The 20,981-nt window shown below is 42.5% G+C and overlaps 1 long non-coding RNA gene across 1 annotated transcript; it reads left to right on the top strand.

Moving 5' to 3' along the window:
• Positions 1-3,164: 3,164 nt before the first annotated feature.
• On the top strand, positions 3,165-20,648 carry LOC310714022. Its single transcript, XR_014529526.1, has 5 exons — positions 3,165-3,310; positions 7,050-7,141; positions 8,465-8,574; positions 19,516-19,574; positions 20,511-20,648. It is a non-coding gene; the product is annotated as an uncharacterized lncRNA (long non-coding RNA).
• The last annotated feature ends 333 nt before the right edge of the window (positions 20,649-20,981 follow it).

Genomic DNA, 20,981 nt, shown 5'->3' with positions numbered 1-20,981 from the left:
CTAAGCTGAGTCCTGAATTACAACACATTTTAATTTGCTGCCAACAAGCTTTCTGCAGTTGGGTGATGCTGTTTTTAATTTAGCCTGCTTGCCTTGGCTCTGTTCAGCCCTTGCCACTGACATAATCAGAAAAGGTCCACATGAAACAGGGAATGAATTCTATCTTGGCCAGTCAGTGGAGTAGATTGGATGCCCCCCAAACCTAATGCTTACTTGCATTGTAGGGCAGAGTGTAAAATATATCTGCAATTAGAAGACCTTGTAAAACCTAAAGGACAGCTAAGATTCCTCGGACAGGAACTTCGTCCTTCATTCTGAGTTGTCAGCAATAGCAATGTTAGTAGAAATTTTGGGATCTTAGCAGTTTCTTCAGTGTGAATTCAATAATGGTTTCTGAAACATATCATGAAGAGCAGAGGAGGCATAACAAAAACAACATTAATGCAAAACAGTTTGTTGAGAGAAAAAAACATGCAGCAGGCTCCTGTTTGTAATGCAGAACTGAAACAAAAAACACACAACTCAGGCAGTTCCTGATATGAAAAGCCAGTTCCTTAAAATGTGGGAACACAGCCCATAATCAATGTAACTGAATTGTGAATTGCTTTCCTCTGCTCCTTTGGCATTCACAAGAAGAGGAGTTCAGAAGCACCCAGTTCTGGTTTTAAACATAGCTCCCTGTTGCATTTGGATTTGACAAACTGTGGCTTGTTAAAACTCTAGTTATTGAACAAGAAAGATAATAAACTACAGTGTGACCAATCGTGTCCTGCGCCTGTGAAATCATTACTTACTGTTACCTTCCTCCCAAATGTGAATATATTCGGCTCAAAGTGTGAGAAGTGAATTGCCCATTCCATTTTCAGTACGGATGACTGAAGAGCCCCTATGCATGAGTACAATTTAGCAATGTCAGCTGTCACAGGCATACTTTGTTTCAAAGTGTAGATAACAACTTTGTTAAATAAATGAGTAAATGCAATTAAAATAACTAGAGACAGTGAACCCCAGTGTTTCTTTCTTTCTTACATCATTTTTGGATGTTTGGAAGAATAAACCAATTTTAACCAAGTATAATAATAATAATAATAATAATAATAATAATAATAATAATAATTTATTTATTATACCCCTGCCCATCTGGCTGGGTTACTTCCTTCCTATGCTCAGTCAGAAGCCTGTCATGCCTTAGGGTGGAGGATGGATTGATTTATTATAATAAATCGAATTGTGTATTTTAAACTATTGACTTTTATTGCATTGTTTATATTTGTTGTTTTAGATTGTATGTCCTTTGTGGAGGAATTTTTTACTGTCTCACCAAGTACATTCAGGGAGTTATATAAATACACATTAACAACAACAGCAATAGTCACTACTCCCCACTACTATAGAACAAGGATATTGGTGGTAGCAGCTGAATCATCACCATCATTTTGAGATGTGTTTATGTTCTTGAACTTTGAGCACAATTGGTGTGTGTGTGTGTGTGTATGTAAAGGTGCATGCAAATAAAGTTATGATGATGATGCTCTGTGCACTGGGCATTTGCAGGTTCAAGATCTGATTACATTATCACTCTAGGAAAGCAACAGCACTACATGCATAGGCCTAAAACTCACAAAAGTTATTTACAAACTTTCCACCAAGCTTTCCACTGCAGATGATGTGCAGTGAAATCCTATGTTATGCATGTTTACTAGAAAGGATGTCCCATTGTATTCATCTGGGCTAATTCCCTAATAAAAGTGCACAGGATTGCAGTCTAACTGTATCAATGGGAAATAAAGTGGGACATGAGGCACATACTCTATGACCATCATAAAACAGAAAAAAACCCTGAGACAACTAAGGAAGCCCATTGAAGAACCCTGATAATGGAAACATGGCTGGAAGAATATGTCTGAATATGTCATTCAGAATATGTCTGAATAAATCCCTAGAGCAAGAATAGCACATTACAGACTTACAAAACTTGGTGTCCTCCAGATGTTTTGGACTATAATTCCTAACCACCCAGCAGGGCAAATGATCAGAGATGATGGGAGTTGTAGTCCCAAACATCTGGAAGTTTGGGGAAAGCTGGTGTAGTATAAGAAATGCATATTATTATTATTCATTTGGCCACGTGCTTACTTGGGAATATATCTCATTATATAATATATGTATTATAATAAGAATATATCATATTAAATAAGAAGAAGAAGAAGAAGAAGAAGAATTTATTATTTATACCCTGTCCATCTGGCTGAGTTTCCCCAGCCACTCTGGGCCACTCCCAATTGAGTGTTAAAAACAGGGCTGCCTTCAGTTGTCTCTTAAAAATAGGATAGCTGCTTATTTCCTTGACATCTGATGGGAGGGCGTTCCACAGGGCGGGCGCCACTACTGAGAAGGCCCTCTGTTTGGTGAGAGCAATAATCACTGTAAACACGAATAAAACTAAGGTGTAAATGTATTGTTAATGATTATTATTATAACTGATGGTGATAAACTTTGCTTATGACTGATGAGAATGTTGAAACACCTCTAATTTTAAGGAAATGTAATTCTTTCATTTCCAGTAATGAAACCATCTTTCTTAATTTCCTACTGAACACAGATGCATTGTGCCTATGACTTTAAAAGTTATATGCTGGGGGGTGGGGGTGGGAATCCATGCCTTCTCTGGTATATTATGAATCCTCTCCACATGACTGTGCAGACTTAGCATGCATGCACCCGAGAGCAGCGTGGTACTCGTGCAAAGCGCAGCGCTGGAAGTAAAGCACTCAGACTTTCCATCCCCTGAGCTCTGAAAGCTCGCAGCCCTCATCCCCCATAATACCCAGATGCCTGGGTTTGCAGATTGCACGCACGTTACTTGAAGCAATACACACTTGCAGGCGGCAGCTCAGCCAGGTGAACCAAAATTAAAAACCTCCCTCTGGCAAAGCTATTAGAAGCTGTGCCAAGCTTGTCTCAGCTGGAAACAGCCTTTTTCCATATCTTATGGAGTTCATATGAATTGTTTTCTCTTCCAGGAGGTTGTAAATTCTCTGGGTCAGCAGATAAAACGGAGGGAGGGAGGGAGGGAGAACCACCCTCAAATGAAAGACATTTATTCTTTTGCTAAAAATGAGCTCCCAGCATTTTATTGAAATCAGATGCCATGTATGGTTTACTTCAAGGATGTTTTGCAGAAGCCAACTGCAGAGTGCAATAACTCTGTGGAACACAAACACACAGCGTTCCCACCCAGCAAGCCAAGGTGTAGTCAGAGCTGATTCAAGGGAAAGGTACCTGCTGAACAGACAGGGAGAGCAAACACGTAACGTATTTTATCTCTTTTACGACATGTATAGCCTGTCATTTTCTCCAAAGAGCTAAAGGCACCACACTTGGCTCCTCCCCTCTCCATATTATCCTCACCAGAATTTTCTGAGGTAGGATAGGCTGAGAGACAGGGGAGCCAACATTGGGGTTAGAAGGGGCTTCGGCCCCCTCCATATTGGTGGGCAGCAGGCTGAGCCCCCCTCCAATATGGAGGGGGCCAACATCCCCTGCCACTGCAGGGCACCCTCCGCATGACCCAGCCCCAGACCGGGAGCCCAGGAGCTGGACAAGGACTGGGATGGGCGAAGGTGAGGGAGATTATCTCCCTCTGTGCTTTCCACTGGGTGGCATCATGTGACACATCATGTGACACGTCGGCGCCCCTGACCATCCCTAAATCACCCAGTAGGCTTTTTAGATGCATGACCATTTGAATCCAGGGTTTCCCAGGCCACAACACCGCCATACAGTGAAAGCCCATTCATATGACTTCCACCGTCGTGGCTTTCTTCAAGGAATCCTGGGAACCATCATTTGTTCAGGGTGCTGGGAAATGTGGTATTGTGAGGGGGGATACTACAGTTCCCCAGATTCTTAAGAGGAAACCAGATAAAGTGATATAAATGTGTTTTAAATGTATGGTGTGAATGTGACCGTGGTCTCACACAGGGCTTTTTTTCAGCCAGAACTTGCAGGAACTCAGTTCCGGCAGCTGTCAGGTGGGCGCCATTGCCATTCTACTAAAATGAGGGAGCTCATTTCCTAGAAAAATAGGACTGGTCTTACACTCTAACCACTGCACCGCACTGGCTCTCTGGCGTAGTTGCCCTTTCTTACTTGATTTGGCTGCATTCAAGTTTCTTCCCCCTCCCCTCCCCAGTTCTTCCTAAAATCATTATCCAACTCCCCTTCTATTTCTCATTTGAGCCTGACCTCCGGAGGCACTGTTGCAGGAGGGAGCTGCATGCCGGAGTGAGAGAAAAGACTGTTTTTTAATGCTTTTAGCAATGTGACCTTAGGTATTGATTTAGAACCTGCTGCAGCGCTTCAGTGCAAAAAGGGAACTGTGGTAATTAAGTTAGTATCTGCACTTTCTAAAATAGTGCTGAATTGCAACAAAGAGAGAGAGACCCCTTTATTTCCTCCCTGCTGTCTCTCACTGAATGCAAATGCAGACACTGCCCTCTGACCCTGTGCAGCTTTCTTCAGCTGCAGCTGTGATTTGTCTTCTCTTTATGCCTTTAGGTAGGGGATGGATAGAGTCAAATCCATTCCTTCTGCTGCCCAGCTTTCTCTTCCCCAAACGGGCACTGAAGCATTTTTACACCCTACCTGACTTAATCACCCCCCTGAGATTTCTAATCGCAGAAAGAAAAACAGAAACTTGGGGAGGGGGGATACACATAAAAATGGTTCTGATGAAATTGCTTTCCCCCCCTTTCCATTTATGTATGGAAAGACTCCTATCTCAACAAAGTGCATTAAATATAAAATAAAAAATCTTTACAAAAGAGATGTGATAACGCCAGCCTCCTGAAAAGTCTGTTTTTGTATTATTTCATTAGCAAAACAGAGCTGCTAAAGGTAATGGCAATAAAACCCTGAGTACCTTGGGGTAAACATGCAAATGACATGCTAATGTATGCAGATTAGCCCACCATGTTCAGTGTCCATAAAACCCCCACTAAATGCAGCTAATTAAAGATAGGTAAGTTGCTGCTGCCTGGCATTCTGCAGAAGGCAGTATATTATCACAATTATACTACGAGTGCCTTGGGGAATCTTGTCTTATATCTACCTTTCCAAATAACTTTCTTCTCCCTTTGATTTTTTTCCCCCTACTGCAAAAGAGCAACCGCCTCCTTTCTTCATTTCTCAAAGATTCAGTGTAAGTGAACTGTAAAATTTAATAATGAAACAAAAGACTGGTTCTGCAAATACTGTTGAATGCTGTGCAATTGAGATCAGTAGGTGTTAAGCATGAACTAAAAGTTATTTTTCAGAACAGATATAAAGAGAATCCCAGGATTAAATCTTACTTTGTGTCTCACACACACCTGAGTCAACTCTAAGCCAATTATTATTATTATTCTAGAACTGAATCATTTTTACTGACTACCAGCCCAGTGCTCTGGCCTGTTCTTAGAGATCTGAAAATATGAGGGTGTTGTAAATATTTTCTAATTGCACAAATGCCTATTTTTAGATGCAGCAGAGTATATTTGTTTTTATAATAATTTGCATATTTTTAAATGCCATATTATGGCTCTAAACGCTGTTTTGTGCCTGGAGCCTACAGGAATTGGCTGGGTTTAAGTAGCTCAGTTGGTGAATGGATCCATTGTGTGCCCTTGGTTTTGAATAAACCAGGTTGTCAGTCCTTGAGCAGAGTGAAAGCTACTTGGTGGCAAGAGCTTCGAGGCATTTTCCTTACAGATAGCTTTAAATTCGTTTCCTGACTCGAAGACCAAGCTGTGGGATAATGCAAATGAGCGAAGGCCTAAGCCTGCTCAAGTATTTCTCTGACAGCAGAAGAAACTTAGAGCTCAGTACTAAACATGTTTACTCAGGTATGAATCCCATTGAATTCAATGGGGCTTACTCCCATGTAAATGGTTATAGGATTGCAGCTGGAGCCTTACTTAGTTATTCTACTGAGGCCACATTGTTCTGCCTCAGTCAAACCCGTGATATCAGTGCTTACTTAAACATTTCAGCACACACTGAGATCCTGTGGGGAGTTACGTGTTGTTTGTGCCACAGTTCTGAGGCTGTGGCAAAATTATGCTCTCTCTCTCTCTATATATATATATCACACTTCAACAGTTGATTCATCAAGAGAGGATGCATAAAATGAGGGAGTGGAAGAAAACATGCAAGGCCGTGGATTCCTGTACACACTACAACACAAGTGAGGTCTAATGTGATATTACCAACAAGCAGAAAAATGGAAAGCTGGATTTTGATAAGATTGGGAACAGCGGGACAGAGAATGTGAATCAACATTTCCATCAGCTTGAAACCCCACCTTATCATCAGTTCCCTCCTGAATGAATTGCATGTAAGAACACTCCTCGCTTCGCCTCATATTTTCTCTCGTCTTTCCAAGTTTAAAAAGATACAGTGAAGGACTTCAGAATTCTGTTGCCAAAGTCTGCATCCTTACGATAACATTCAGTAGCCTGGTGCCATCCAGATGTTTGAGACTAAACTCCCAGCATCATGCTGCCTGGGGCTGATGGGTAGAGCTGTCAATTTAAGTTTTTCTTCAGTTTCTCATTTCCCTCCCAATCTTAATTTCAGTATAAATTACTGTGCAAAGCAGCTGCAACAGCTGAGTTGTGTCACCAGTGGGACTCTGTGGGGCATGCCCTCCAGTCTGTCTCATCCACACGGTTGCTTTGCCAACACCCTGCCCTTACCTTCCTGACTGACATTCGCCGCCACCCCAGGTTTTGGCAGTTTCTTGTGTCTTGCTCCTCTGTAAACTTACATAGTTCTGAAGACCTGCTATATGACACCATCAGTCCGTCATCAGACAGTGGAATTCTGCCTGCGCCATACATTGTTGGTGACTGTTATCCTTTTTCACACATTCACTGGATCGATCCATATATATGTGTAGTGAGGAGCAGGAACATGCCAGCTCTGCCCTTGCTTCAGACCGCAATATGTTTAGCTGAACATTGGCACACAAGGTAGGCTGTATTATTATGCGTTTTCTGTTCACACAGTTGGCAACCCTGCAGAAAGAAGCTCCCCAACTCATTCATATGACGCCTACAGTATGTGTCTTCATGTATGTGTCCAAACCTTCAATTAAAAGGTAAAAGGTAAAGGACCCCTGGAAGGTTAAGTCCAGTCTAAGGCAACCATGGGGTGTGGCGCTCATCTTGCTTTCAGGCCAAGGGAGCCGGTGTTTGTTCAAAGGCAGTTTCTGGGTCATGTGGCCAGCATGAATAAACTGCTTCTGGCATGAAGAGTATCAGAGCTAGCATGGAAACGCCGTTTACCTTCCTGCTGCAGCGGTACCTATTTATCTACTTGCACTGGTGTGCTTTCGAACTGCTAGGTTGGTAGGAGCTGGGACAGAGCAATGGGAGCTCACCTCGTGATGTGGATTTGAACTGCCAACCTTCTGATTGGCAAGCCTAAGAGGCTCAGTGGTTTAGACCACAGTGCCACCCACGTCCTTTTTAGATCTTCAATTACTGTAATGTGAAAAGTGGGTGCAGCCCTCCCTCTCCTTTGTGGATTCAGTGAATTGGTCATTAATCTGTATGAAGGCCATGATTATAGAGCTGTTTTCCCACTTGAAGATACCTGCAAATATGTATTTCTTTAGATTTATGGGTCATCCAAGCTTCAGGGAAGGTAAATATTCCATAATTCATTTCTTCTCTGTTCACTATTGCTGTGGGCCTGCTCTTACTTCTTGTACAAGAGCAGTGACTTCAGGAAGGCCACCCAGGGACTCAATGGCTAAGAGGGGAAAGGTTTTGAGTTCAGGTTCAGAAGAGTGACTGTGGTTGACTTGGGAAGATGAAAAAAGAGTTCCGTTTTGTAAAAGTCATTTCTGCCTATTTAAGAAGCACTTCAAGGGAGTGGCAGCACTTCTTTCGATTAAGCCTTATTCGCGGGGAAGGGACAGCACAGAATCTGCTGATATTGGCAGAAATGGCCTTGGCTTCTTTTCGATGCTTCCCTTGATGAGTGTTTAAAGAACAGCTTTGGATCTGGCAGTCAGAGGACTTTTCCCACTTGTTTTACTTCTAAATATTCTTCAAAAGCTTCAGTGGCCTACTGAGCATCACTTTGATCCTTCAAGCATATTCACCACAGAGGCTTACACCTACCTGGGACGATGCTCAACTCATTTCCTATCCACATTCAAGTTTCTAATTATTACTCTCAGGCACAAGGTGCTCTCAGCCTCCACCCAAACCACTGAATTTATGAAAGGATACGTAGATGGGAATTTGGGCTGCAGATGGGTAGGATGAACCCTCTGATAAATAGAGTGGAGACTACCTTACCTGGGCAAATGGGGCAGTGCCCCACCAACCTCAGCCAGTTCCCACCTGCCTTCCTTCTTCCTTACAACCAGTCCAGAGGGGGTAACACTGTCTGACAACTTCCTGCTTATTAGGAAGAAGATGGAGACAAACTAGAATCTGCCTGCCATTGGTTCTGGATCCACCTACTGCTTGACCTTCCTGCTTTCCTGTGCCAATGGGCACCAGCCACTACTGGCTAAAGGTAAATTAGTTTTAAGTTAGAGCATCCCCCCCCCTTGTGAGTACTATGCTGTTGCCCACAGCCTGTTAATTTCAGATCAGAACACCAAAAATGTGAGTGTTATAGCTACACCATTGGTATTCATGTAGTTGTCAGAGCCTGACCCTCAATTCCCCATGTACTCCATAAGCAATGGTAGTAGTTTTCTGGACCCTGAGATCATCTTCTGAGGCTCTCCTTCATGTCCCTCCTCCTCAAGAGGTTCAGAGGGGGACAACACGAGAACGGGCCTTCTCTGCAGTGGCTGCCCATCTGTGGGATGCTCTCCCCAGGGAAGTTCACCTGGTGCCTTCATTATACACCTTTAGGCGCCAGGCAAAAACATTCCTTTTTAACCAGGCCTTCGGTTGATCTGATTTACACCCTGTGCCCTCTTAAAATGTGGTGGTTGTTTTTTTTGTGGGGCGGGGGCATTGGGTTGTTGTTTTTATTTTTATTATGTATTTTGTGGTTTAATATCTTGCTTTTATTCTGTGAACCGCCCTGAGTCCCCTGGGTATAAGGAGGTTAAATAAATAAATAAATAAATAAACAAATAAATAAAGGTTCCTGAGGATGCCCACTCCCCTTTCCTCCATGGTGAGAAAAAGAAGGCCACTTTGCTGGAAGAACTTGCCCATCATGACTTCAACTCCTTGCTCAGTGGTAAAGCTTACCGACTGAGCATGGGCCAGCTGATATCTCTCAGCCGAACCAACCTCACAGGACTGTTGTGGGGAGAAACAGGCACATTGCCCTGAGCTCCTAGGAGGAAAGGTGGCAATGAAAAAAATTAAAATATTCTAATTTGGGACAGCAGTTCCTCCTCAAAGGCCGTGCTATTCAATATATTTAGCAATCTTTTCCAAAGTAAATACTTACTGATTTATAGTGGGTATGGGTTCCTTCCCTTTTCCATACCTTTGTCAGGGGTTTTATCATTCAGAATGTGAGTTTAAACTGCACAGGTCTGCTATCTTTGTAGCTTGGGCAGGTGGTGAGAAGATTGCAGTGAGAAGATATTTTGATGGCAAGTTGAAGTACACTGGATAGCACCTGAACTTGCTGATGGTCTAACATGAACCCTGGTGTTGGAGTGGGAACCGACAAAACTAATTTTAAGTCTGAACAATTGTCCTACAACCAGAGGGTGGTAGTGGTTCTAACAAACTTATAAACACTGTTTCTAACTGGTGAGCCTCTTAGATTTCAAAGGAATTCATGCTGATTGGATAGTTTGCAGTTAGTAAGCATCAGTGAAACAGGTGAACAGAAGAACAGGCACTGCTTGCCTACATAAGGACACGCCTTACCAAAATTATGACCACCAAATCTAAACAATCTACTGATGCAAATTTCCTTTTCTTGTGACCAAATATGATTTTTAAAATGCACACTTTTGGTTACCAAACTCTGTCTTTAGCTCAGCAGAATGGAGCATTCTGCTCTTCCTCCTGAAATCAGCCCACAGTGGTGGGTCAATATATTTCCCTGATAAAGAACATAAACTTATTAACATATGAGTAATACATAACAGTGTGATGTTGCAGCAATGTGGGGATTTTGTACAGCAGCTGATATTCCCAGTGACCTTGTAATATGGATGAAATCCAATATTAGAACCTGAAAGGGGTTATTAGGGAGAGGGGAGGGAAAGCCTTGCAAGATTCTTTTGCACAAGTGGCCTTTGTAGAAAGAAATAAGAAATGAAATCCAGCCACCTGCTGCAAGGCATGGCTATCCAGGCACCAGTCTGACCCCCCCTCACTTGACCTGCTATGACACCACCCAGGCTGTACACATAAATGCAACCCAAACATCTGATCTTGCAAACCGCACTGGAAAGTGTGAGCAAGTACATTGGCACATCCCTCACGTACTATGCTGCGATGTTTTCTTTCTTTCTCCATTGGATCGAGCCATTCTGCAGCAGGAGCTTTTAATAGACCGAAAGAAAAGAGATCTATCACAAGACTGCCCTGGTCTTGCACCCTTCTTCTGTTTTAAGCTGGAGTGACCTCAGAGAGCACAAGACTAGTCCTCCTGCCCGGCCCTTTTCAAACCCAAGCCTGCCTCAAAGGAGTCTTGTTTTCTTGCTGGCTTTCGCACACCAAGGCACTGTTGTGTGACTTTAACATTGTAAATTATGTCTGTTTAAGAAAATGTCAGTGTTTTTCAAAAACAGAATAACAAGAACTGTGGAAAGGCCGGGCTGTGCATTTTACTCCCAAAGTTTGAATGCAAGGAGAATGGTACATTCATCATTCTAAACCAGCAGGAAAAGAGACGAAAGATGGATGCACAATGCAACTTCAGTCCCAAGTAACGTGATAGCTGTTTCTTTTCTTTAAAGCAAGCTTATCTGGGACATGTTAGTGCTCATAATCTGACATCTGAGGCACTATCAATGCAGGTCTCTACTTACAAGCAACTGAAATGTTGAAAAGCCTCTTTCTTAAAAATTAAGGCTGTTTCCATATGATATACTATCTTAACCAGGGGGTTGCTTGGGGTAGGAGCATTTTGTGGTCCTCCAAATAGGATGACATGGGCACCCCATTGCCAGCTGTTTTTATGTTTTCCCTCCTTGAATCAATGTCATCAATTTTTTTTTTAGTTTTACCTATGTCGGGAGCAGTCATCTGACTATGCTTGCCATTGCATTGGCTTTAGGCTTACTATATCCTACATACTGGGGTATTTAACGTGAACATAGCTCTGTGTGTATTTTGGTTTCAGGACAATAGTGCAAATTGCTTCTTGCCTGTTGCCCCCCCCCCCCGGCACACACCTTAAGACCCATGTGATGATGATTGGTTGCCAGATCCAGAGCCCATGCAGGTGTACACCCTGATGAAGATGGAAGGTGGGAAGGTAGGACCCAGGGATGTCTGAGCTCAGTCCCTCCAATTGTCCCTATTTTCCAGGTACAGGCCCGGATTTACAGAAGCCGTCTCAGTTTCTTATTTGATCCCAGAATGTCTCGCTTTTCCTTAAGACGTCTGTATTTTCACCAGAGTAATGTTGAAGGGTATGATAGGACGTCCCTATTTTCATTGGAGAAATGTTGGAGGATATGGAGTTATGCCACCCTGAGCCAAGGAGATGAGTAAATTACAACCTTTAGAAGGCACCAGAAGGCAGGGAAGTTTTTTTTATGTTTCATATTTTATTATGCTTTTATTTATGCTGGAAGCTGGCCAGAGTGGATGATGCAGCCCAGTCAGATCAACAGAATAAAGGTAAAGGGACCCCTGACCGTTAGGTCCAGCCGTGGCCGACTTTGGGGTTGTGGCACTCATCTCGCTTTATTGGCCGAGGGAGCCGGTGTACAGCTTCCGGGTCATGTGGCCAGCATGACTAAGCCACTTCTGGCGAACCAGAGCAGCGCACAGAAACGCTGTTTATCTTCCCGCCGGAGTGGTACCTATTTATCTACTTGCACTTTGACATGCTTTCAAACTGCTAGGTTGGCAGGAGCAGGGACTGAGCAACAGCAGCTCACTCTGTTGCGGGGATTCCAACCGCCGACCTTCTGATCGGCAATCTTAGGCTCTGTGGCCACCCGCGTCCCAACAACAGAATAGGATGTCCCTATTTTCATCAGAAAAATGTTGGAGGGCATGTGAGTTGTCTTCTGATTTCATCATGGATGATGGAGCTTTGGCACTGGCAGTGTAGGCTGTGGAGCTGGCTGAGGAGGAAGGTTTAAGGGGTGCCTGAAATATATGGTTTGGACGTAGCCTTAAAAGTAAATGGGAGGTGAAGAAGGTGACTATATTTTGTTGAGAACACAAAAATAGTAGCAGCAATGGAAAGGAAGCTGTGAAACTTACTGAACACAACTAACACTCTGTGTGTGTGTGTGTGTGTGTGTGTGTGTGTGTGTGTGTGTGTGTTTGAACGACAGCCTAAAGGATACAGTGGTGCCCCACAAGACGAATGCCTCGCAAGACGAAAAACTCGCTAGATGAAAGGGTTTTGCGGTTTTTGAGCTGCTTCGCAAGACGAATTTCCCTATGGGCTTGCTTCGCAAGACGAAAACGTATTGCGTTTTTTGCAAGTTTGTTTCTTTTTTCTTAACACCGTTAATACAGTTGCGACTTGAGTTCGAGGAGCAACTCATAGAACGCGGTGTGGTACCCTTTTTTGAGGTTTTTGGCAATTTTTGAAGCTTTTCCAAAACTTTTCCGACACCGTGCTTTGCAAGACGAAAAATTCACTAGACGAAAAAACTCGCGGAACGAATTAATTTCATCTTGCGAGGCACCACTGTAAATGAGAATAAGCCACTGTGGTAGTGACAAGTAAGAAACCTCTTCGAATGGAGATGCATATTATATCAGATGTGACTTCAGTAAGTACAAGGACTGGAAATTTCTGCATAAATAGATAATAGGGGACAGAGGCTCTAGAGCAGAGATAAAAAGCTGAGTAGGTGTGACAAAACCATGCTTCTCTTATGCTTACAAAGCCCAGGTCAAGCGCATCAACTCTAGGGGGTTGATGTGTCTCAAACCCCAGCAAATTGGGGGTGGGGATTGTCTGCAACAGAAGAGGAGAGTTAACTGTGAATAGGGTTAAGTGGTGGAAGAGGAAAGTCCCTAGAAAGAATTAGTATGTCTGCAGCTGATCATTTTATTAAAATAATGAATACTTTATTTTGTTTTCAATGGCCTGAAGACATGTATAAAGTTGTTTATGAGTTATTTAAAGATGGGGTTGAATGGAGACTCTGTAGTCATAGCAGTCTGTTTGGAATTCTTGTAATGAGAGGTCAGATGTGATGCAGCAAGGAACACACAAAGCAGGGAGAAAGAGGGATGGAGATCCATTTATAAAGGTCAAGCGATCAGATTTTTCTTAGCGGGCACATGTGGTTCTAGTTTGCTCGTATTTTCCAAGGGCTTGTTCTCACAAGCTTCTATTTCTCATATCATAAAAATGATGGTAACAAGGTCAATGATAAATTGCCTTACTCTGGATTTGTTTCCATCATCTTTCTTCCAGCTGCTCCAGTCACTGCCTATGCTCCAGTGAATCTTCGCTTCCATCAGCGTTGATGCATTGTGGCAGAATCACCTTATTCATAACTCCCCTCCTAAAAAAAAGACCCATGCCCATGATAAGATTCTTACGATAGCTCTTTGGATGGAGCTGATAAATGCACTGAATCAGACATGTCCTTTAGAAGTAGTTGCCAGCCTTTTTCTTTCTGCGAGAGTGTCATAAGTCAGGTGCAAAATATGCAGCAGTGCTACTCTACTGTTTACCGGAGTACATTCGTCAGCCACTCACGCCTTATAGTTATGCAGTCACTTCTCAGGACTACTGTATAAAATGTGACTTGAATTGGCATTGACAAATATTGTCACAGTGCACCTTCTTTCCTGGCAGTAGAAAATGAACATAAGAAGAGGCTGCAGGGTCAGGCCAAAGACCTATCCATTCCAGCATCCTGTTCTCACAGACAGTGGCGTAGCATGGCAGAGGAGGGAGGGGCTCCCGGGGCAATTGGCCTGGGTGCAATTTTTATTTAGGGGTGTGCCTCTGCAGTTGCTGCCCTGACTGGAGGCACTCCCTGCCCCACCTGCCCACCTAACATGAGCAGCAGCATGCTGAGCAGGAGCTGGGAGAGAACAGGAGGAGGACAGGCCCTTTCATCCCTTGGTCGCGTGGCATCCCGTGCTGGTGGGGAAGGCAGGCGGACAGCGAGACTCACGGTGGAGTGGCACCCCAGCCCAAGGAGGCTCATGCATGTCCTGCCACTGCTCTGCAGCTCTGTTCGGCAGCAGAGGCCGCAGTTAGGCAACACAATACTTACTTTAGGAGGTACGATACTTGCCCTGGACGCTGACAAGCCACGCTATGCCACTGCTCACAGATGCTCTTGGGAAGCCCACAAGTAAGACCTGAGTGCAACAGTACTCTTCCCACAGCAACTGGTATTCACAGGCATACTGAATAAAGATTGAGCATTGGAAATGCCTACCAAGAAGAAACAGAAATGATCAGTTGTTTCACCACTTGTTTAATATCTGAGCTATTGCAGTGTCTCTTCTCCTGGCTTACTCATCTCTCACGCTCAAGCTCCCTTTTCTGTTTTCATTTCTGCTGTTCATCATTGCTCTTCCCACTGGGCAGTCTGAGTACAAATCACCTCTGTTTCCTGCATCTTCACTGCTATAGAGACTTCTCTGTATTTTAGGAACACTCCCCTATCCACGGCCAATCTTCCTTCCTTGCTGCTTTGATGTGGATCTCTGTTACACACTAAACAGATAAAACCACTTGTTCAGGGGTCCATGGTCACAATTCCTCAGGCACTAGACTGGCAGAAAGTCATATTAATTACAGTAGCCTTTGCAGAAACTGCTCTCAGCAGATTAGATCCCACATAGGAAGAGAACCTTTATACACTCCTCATCAAGTAGACACAATTTAGCACTGTTCATAATTGGAGTGGCTCAAGCTGTTGCACGACAGAAGCATAAAAATATGAAATTTATTTTCCTGATACTAAATATTTCAAGTTCTTGTTTTAAGTGTTCAGAAAGTGGTCATGACCCGAGGCGCTTCAGACACATGTAATAGTATAATACACTAGCTATTTCATTTTTTTAAAGAAAGCAACTGATACAATTTTCATTCCTTCACAAACCTTCTAAGTGTACAGCAAATTGTCTCCCAAATGAACAAACCAACCCCACAAGCAATCAGGTTTTGCTCTGAAAACACTTATTTAACTGTTTCTTCTTATTATTTATATATGCCAGCAAATTGTTAGACATTTTAGCAGTCCATAAGTAAAGCAACTTCATTTCATATTCATTATGCTTCTTCAAGAAATATATTAGGTGCTATGTGTTGCAAATTTTTACATTAATAACATGATTATTGTCACCCTTCAACTTTTCAAATACCATAGATAGATATAGATAGATGATAGATAGATAGATTTATAGTTGATAGTTGATAGATGATAGATGATTGATGATTGATGATAGATAGATAGATAGATGATAGATAGATAGATAGATAGATAGATAGATAGATAGATAGATAGATGATAGATAGATAGATAGATAGATAGATAGATAGATGATAGATAGATGATAGAGATAGATAGATAGATAGATAGATAGATAGATAGACAGACAGATGAAAAAAATAATTCAGTATGGAAAAACCTGTTGGACTAGTGAGGCTTTATAAGATGTCCATAGGGTCAAGCATTATTAAGTATAAACATAGCCAGGGAGCCCATCTAAAGCACTGGGGCCAGCGTTGAAAAGGCTATGCTCCGACAACTCACAGATATTTTCAGAAATAGGGCAGGGAGCAGGGAAAAGGTTTTTCTGGGTTATGCAAGTTAGTTTTATTAAAACTAACACTTAAAATATGCTTAGAGATAGTTGATGCCATTGCTGCAGCATAGGCTGAAGAGGAAAGAGCTATGGCTAAGTGGCAGAGTATTTGCTTTGTTTGGAATAGGCCCTGGGTTCAATCCCCAGCATCTCTAGCTAGAGCTGAGAGACAACTCTGTCTGCAACTTTGCAGAGCCTCTGCCTGCCAGTGAAGACACATACTGAGCTAGAGAGGCTAATGTTCTAACTCAGTTCGAGACAGCTTCCTGTGTTGCTAAGATACCCCTCATCTCAAAATGTGTAAGGAGCTATGGTGCACGGTTCTGTTCAAGCTGCAGCTTCCAAATAGTGCACTGCAATCACCAGTCTTTGAAGAAATCCCTTTTTTAGATCCAATCTTCTCAAAGGGCATCATGGCCTCAGTAGATCCACCCAGAAACAGAAAAGTACATATTCTACCTAGGAGACAAGATGGGCAAAATAGAGATGTACCTGATGTACTATTTGGAGGAAATGAAGCTTCCTAAAGGAGGTAGGAACTGAGATAGCATTGAGGGCAACATGGTGCTGTAACCTGGTTAAACCTAACAAGGTCTGGGTCTGTTCAGTGCTTGATTGGGCAATCACCTGGGAACTTGACACACCACAATGAGGACTAATCATAGATGAATTAAATATAGAAATTGTGAAAAGGTTTGACATGAAAGGAGGGGCACCTGTAGTGATAATTCTTGGGAAAGGGCAAGAAGAATCCCAATAGGTGATTATTTTAAATCCATTCTTTCCTACAACTTTGCCACTACCTCCTTGTTCGTGACCAAGCTGCTGTAGGAAAGAAGAAACATAGCACAGTGCAACTTCTTCCAGAGCACAGTACTTGAGAGGCCTTCTTTGCAATGCATGCGACTGAGGTGATGGTGAGGCTCCCAAGTTTGCTTGCGACGTATTATGATAGTCAGAGAGTGAGAAAAAGAAGCAATGGCTGGATCCTTCTTTTCTCTTCTTTGATGGTACCATTAAAATTGTATCACTTCTTTGCAAGGTTGGTTAAATGTTGCATTTCATCTGGCTGAAAATCTTTTGTGAAAGCTCGGGGTAAATCTGTGTAGTCAGAAGTAGCCACTACCAAGTTCAACGGAGCTTACACCCAGGAAACTATGCACTAGATTACATTTATGCTGATCATAATAAATAGGGTACTGTGTGCTATGTGCTCTTTGATGTTCGCAGGTAGTACGGCCCACCGGTGCAGGTTACTTTATTCTGTTTTTTGGGGAATGCAGCCCTCTAGCCAGTGATGGAAGGGAAAGAATTTTTTGTGGTCTAGTAACATGAGTATAAACAAGAACTAGTTGCAGAGAGAAATTGAGACCTTATAAAACTGTTGTGGGCCTCCCTCTTTGTCAGCATCGCCCTAGAGCCAGTGCACCAACTGGACTCATGCACCTCAACCCCGACTGGGCTAGGCGAGCTGGGAAGCACCGCCAGAGACCTCCTTTCTCACAGGAACAGGTCACAGTGCTGTGGACTCACAGCTTAGAGCTGAGAGCACTGGATTCACTGTCTCAATAATACAGTCGTTGCGCAGCAGAGTTTTGCAGAGTCTTGCAGAGTATAAACCACTCGGAGAGCAGCTCTGTAGAATATCTTCCTTTTATTCTGTAACTACAACTATGATACAAAACTATATACAGAGCTGAATATTCTAAGCATAAATCAATGCTACACTGAGAGTCTGCAGCTGCACTTAGCAGCAATCTTATCTCTAGGATCTCTAACACTCTCACTTTCTCCGATACACTGACTGACTGACTCTCTCTCACACACAGATATGTTGCTGGGCAGAATAAGTAGATAGGCAGGACACGCCTCCTCCTCTCTGGAGAGTCAGCAGAGACCATCAGGAGATCATCAGGAGATTCTTGGGTATGGGAGGGGTGAAATCTCCTCACTCTTGGGAAGGGACATGCCAATCCCCTTCTACCTGTTGTCAAACAAATGCAGACACTCCAAGTGTCCCTATTTTCCAAGATGTCCCTGATTCAGAGAAGCTGCCCCGGTTTCTGATTTGATCCCGGAATGTCCCACTTTTCCTTAGGATGTCCCTATTTTTGTTGGAGAAATGTATGGAGTTATCTGATCCCCCAAGCCACCTGAAGGCAATCCTGTATAGGGAAGTTTTTTAAAATATTTAATGTTTCATTTTGTTTTTATATATGTTGGAAGCTGCCCAGAGTGGCTGGGGCAACGCACTAAGATGTGTAGGGTATAAATAGTAAAATTAACATTATGGAATGGGACATCATTATTTTCATCAGAGAAATGTTAGAGGGTATGCAAATAGTATGTGATATGCACTCCAGAACACACACCACTTGTACATATAACTAACACTGCCCATGTGATATGCAGGTGTTTTAGTTTATAACTTTCTCCTCACAGACAGCAGCCAGATTTCCCAAGAGTTTATGCTCCACGGTTTCTCGGCAAAAAGAAGAGACATTGTACAGGCTCACAGACCCTGGCTGTTGATAAGTGTATTTGTTTTCATCATTTGATTTTTTTTTTTAAAAAAAAAACAAAGCAAGATCTTCCGTTGTGTAAATCAGCTGGGCAGATGTTCTCAACACTGTTCCTTGGCCCGTGAAAAATGTGTGAGGTTTACATAGTGGCTAGACCATCTCAGTCTCTGTGTTATGTTTCTACTAATCCTATGATACCTTACAGTCTACCACTGTGGTTCATAAATCAGTTAAGGCAGAGCACAGAAGCACAGGATATAGTGCACTAAGTACACCTTGTCATACTGGGCTCCTGTGAATATAAAGCAACTTATGAGTAGGGGTGGGGGAGAAATTTGAAACAATATGCAATTTCAAACACAGCCATTTATGATGTTGCTTTATGCTGAGTCGGACCATTTAAACCAGCATTGCCTATTCTGACTGGCAGCAACTATCAAATATATCCAGCCTCTCTCGGGTAGAATATGTTGAACTTGAGGGCAAATACTTTGAAATAATGCATTTAGGATTACCCCATCTTTCATTTCATTCCATTTATTCTATTTCTGTGCTGCTTTCCACTCACACAAATCACAAAGCGACTCACAAACAATAAATAACAATAACATAATTAATTACAATAACAGAACCTCAGAAATTCAACATAAGTCATACAGTCATTTTGTTGACTATATTAACAAATCCACACATTCTATAAAACACTATTAACAAGACAGCTTTTTAAAAAAAGCTGAACAGCACAAGCATATAAAAGTCATATTATAAGATGCACAGAGCGCTCATAATCCACAAAGCCAATAACCAAAAACAAACTTGGCACTGCTGAATTCACACACACACACACACACACACACACACACACTCCTCACCCATACGACCACTAATCTTCTACTCAGCTCATCAAAAGACACATACACATAATGCCCATGGCAGCAATTTCATTCTGAAGGCTCCTAGGACTTGAGGGTTGGGTAAAGCAATTGGAAAAACAATTGCCTGATAGTTAGCACAAATTCTCTCTGCTCTTACAGATCTTCCTCTGGAAACAGCTCCCTTACCAAAGTTCCCTAGGGCTGAAGGGTGGGACAAGGCAAGTAGAAAAGCCTTAATGATTTTAGTGAGCCCAACACTCTCATCCTAAACAACTATCTTTGGAAGTAACATCCATAAAACTGAATAGGATTGAGTGATCAAAATGTAAGATAGTTTGTACATTATGAGCTGAAATTATAAAACTTTATCCAAGGAGACGATGTAGCACAGGTGGATTTCAGCACAGCTTCACAAAAGCCAGAGGGAGTTACCACAGCTGCAAGTAGTAGCTGTTGTCTTCTGAGCAGCATGCCTTCCCTTACACATGTTTTGAGCTGTATCTTTGATCAGTGTATTCAATGCAGTGAGGTCCCCACAATCTTTGAGAGGGAGTAGACAGATAAGTCTCTGGATCAGGCTGTAAGTGCCCTAAGGTTTTATAGCTAAGGAAGCAATCGCTTTCCCAAAGACCTGAAACTCACAAACCTAGCAACACTTGTAGAGGCCGGTTCTTCACTAGGAAGTTTTCTTGGGATAAAATTTTCTGTAGTATTTTTTGATTCCTCTCTGGAGCTTTGTGACAAAATTCCAAGCAAAACAGTATGACACCGACATGATGTACAAAATACAAGGAATCTTCTCGTTTAAATTTCCTTGGCTCAGTTTTGTGAGCTGGAGAAGAGAGAGAAGACACTGGAAGATGATTCATACTGTTTATAAGAACTCCCTCCTTCTAGTGAACCATGGATGTGTCAGAAAAAAATTGAAACTTTCCTTGCAGATATGATTTTATTTTGTTTAAAATTTCTTTAAGAGCTCGTGCTGGAGCTCAACAGGACAGATCTGGCTGACTGAAAGAAATCGCATGATGGGTTCCACTGCATTTGTCCTTGCCAGTAATAAGGCCATGTAGCCAATTTTCTCTACGAACCCTTCCCACTGTCTTCACCTCTCATTCTGACTCCATTAAATGATGTTTTCTTTTCTTTTTCAGGAAGAGGGCAAAGATGTTTAAACCCTGATCCAAAGCACATTTAACTGGAACTAAATCCACTGTTTTTCATGCAGCTTAAGATGCCTTTCTCAGTTACACATGGCTCTTCTTAAATATATAAATAAAATTTGAAAAGGATTTGTGCTCCAATTATGGTTGCCATTTGACTACAGGGGAAAAAATATCCCAGCTTTTTTTGGGAGGGGGGAGGGGAGAAGGGAGGATTGAGCCTGCTGCAACAAACGAGTCAAACTTAGCAACTTAAGGATTTTGCCAGGCTTGCCTAATATTTGTATTTGCAGTTGGAATCCATTCATTGTTACTAATAAACTTAATAAATGGGACATTTTCCTCCGAAAAATAAAGCACTGGGACATTTTCCAGAAAGCAATTGTGTTTTGGACGTTTTCCCACCCCACATCAGGGACTAGGCCCTAGGATATAAACACAGGCTCGGCCTCCCATTTCTGT

Source organism: Podarcis liolepis (assembly GCF_965112155.1).
Source record: "Podarcis liolepis genome assembly, chromosome: 8".
Lineage (NCBI taxonomy): Eukaryota > Metazoa > Chordata > Lepidosauria > Squamata > Lacertidae > Podarcis > Podarcis liolepis.
The sequence above is the reverse complement of the archived record's forward strand: the minus strand, read 5'-3'. Positions and strand labels throughout refer to the sequence as shown.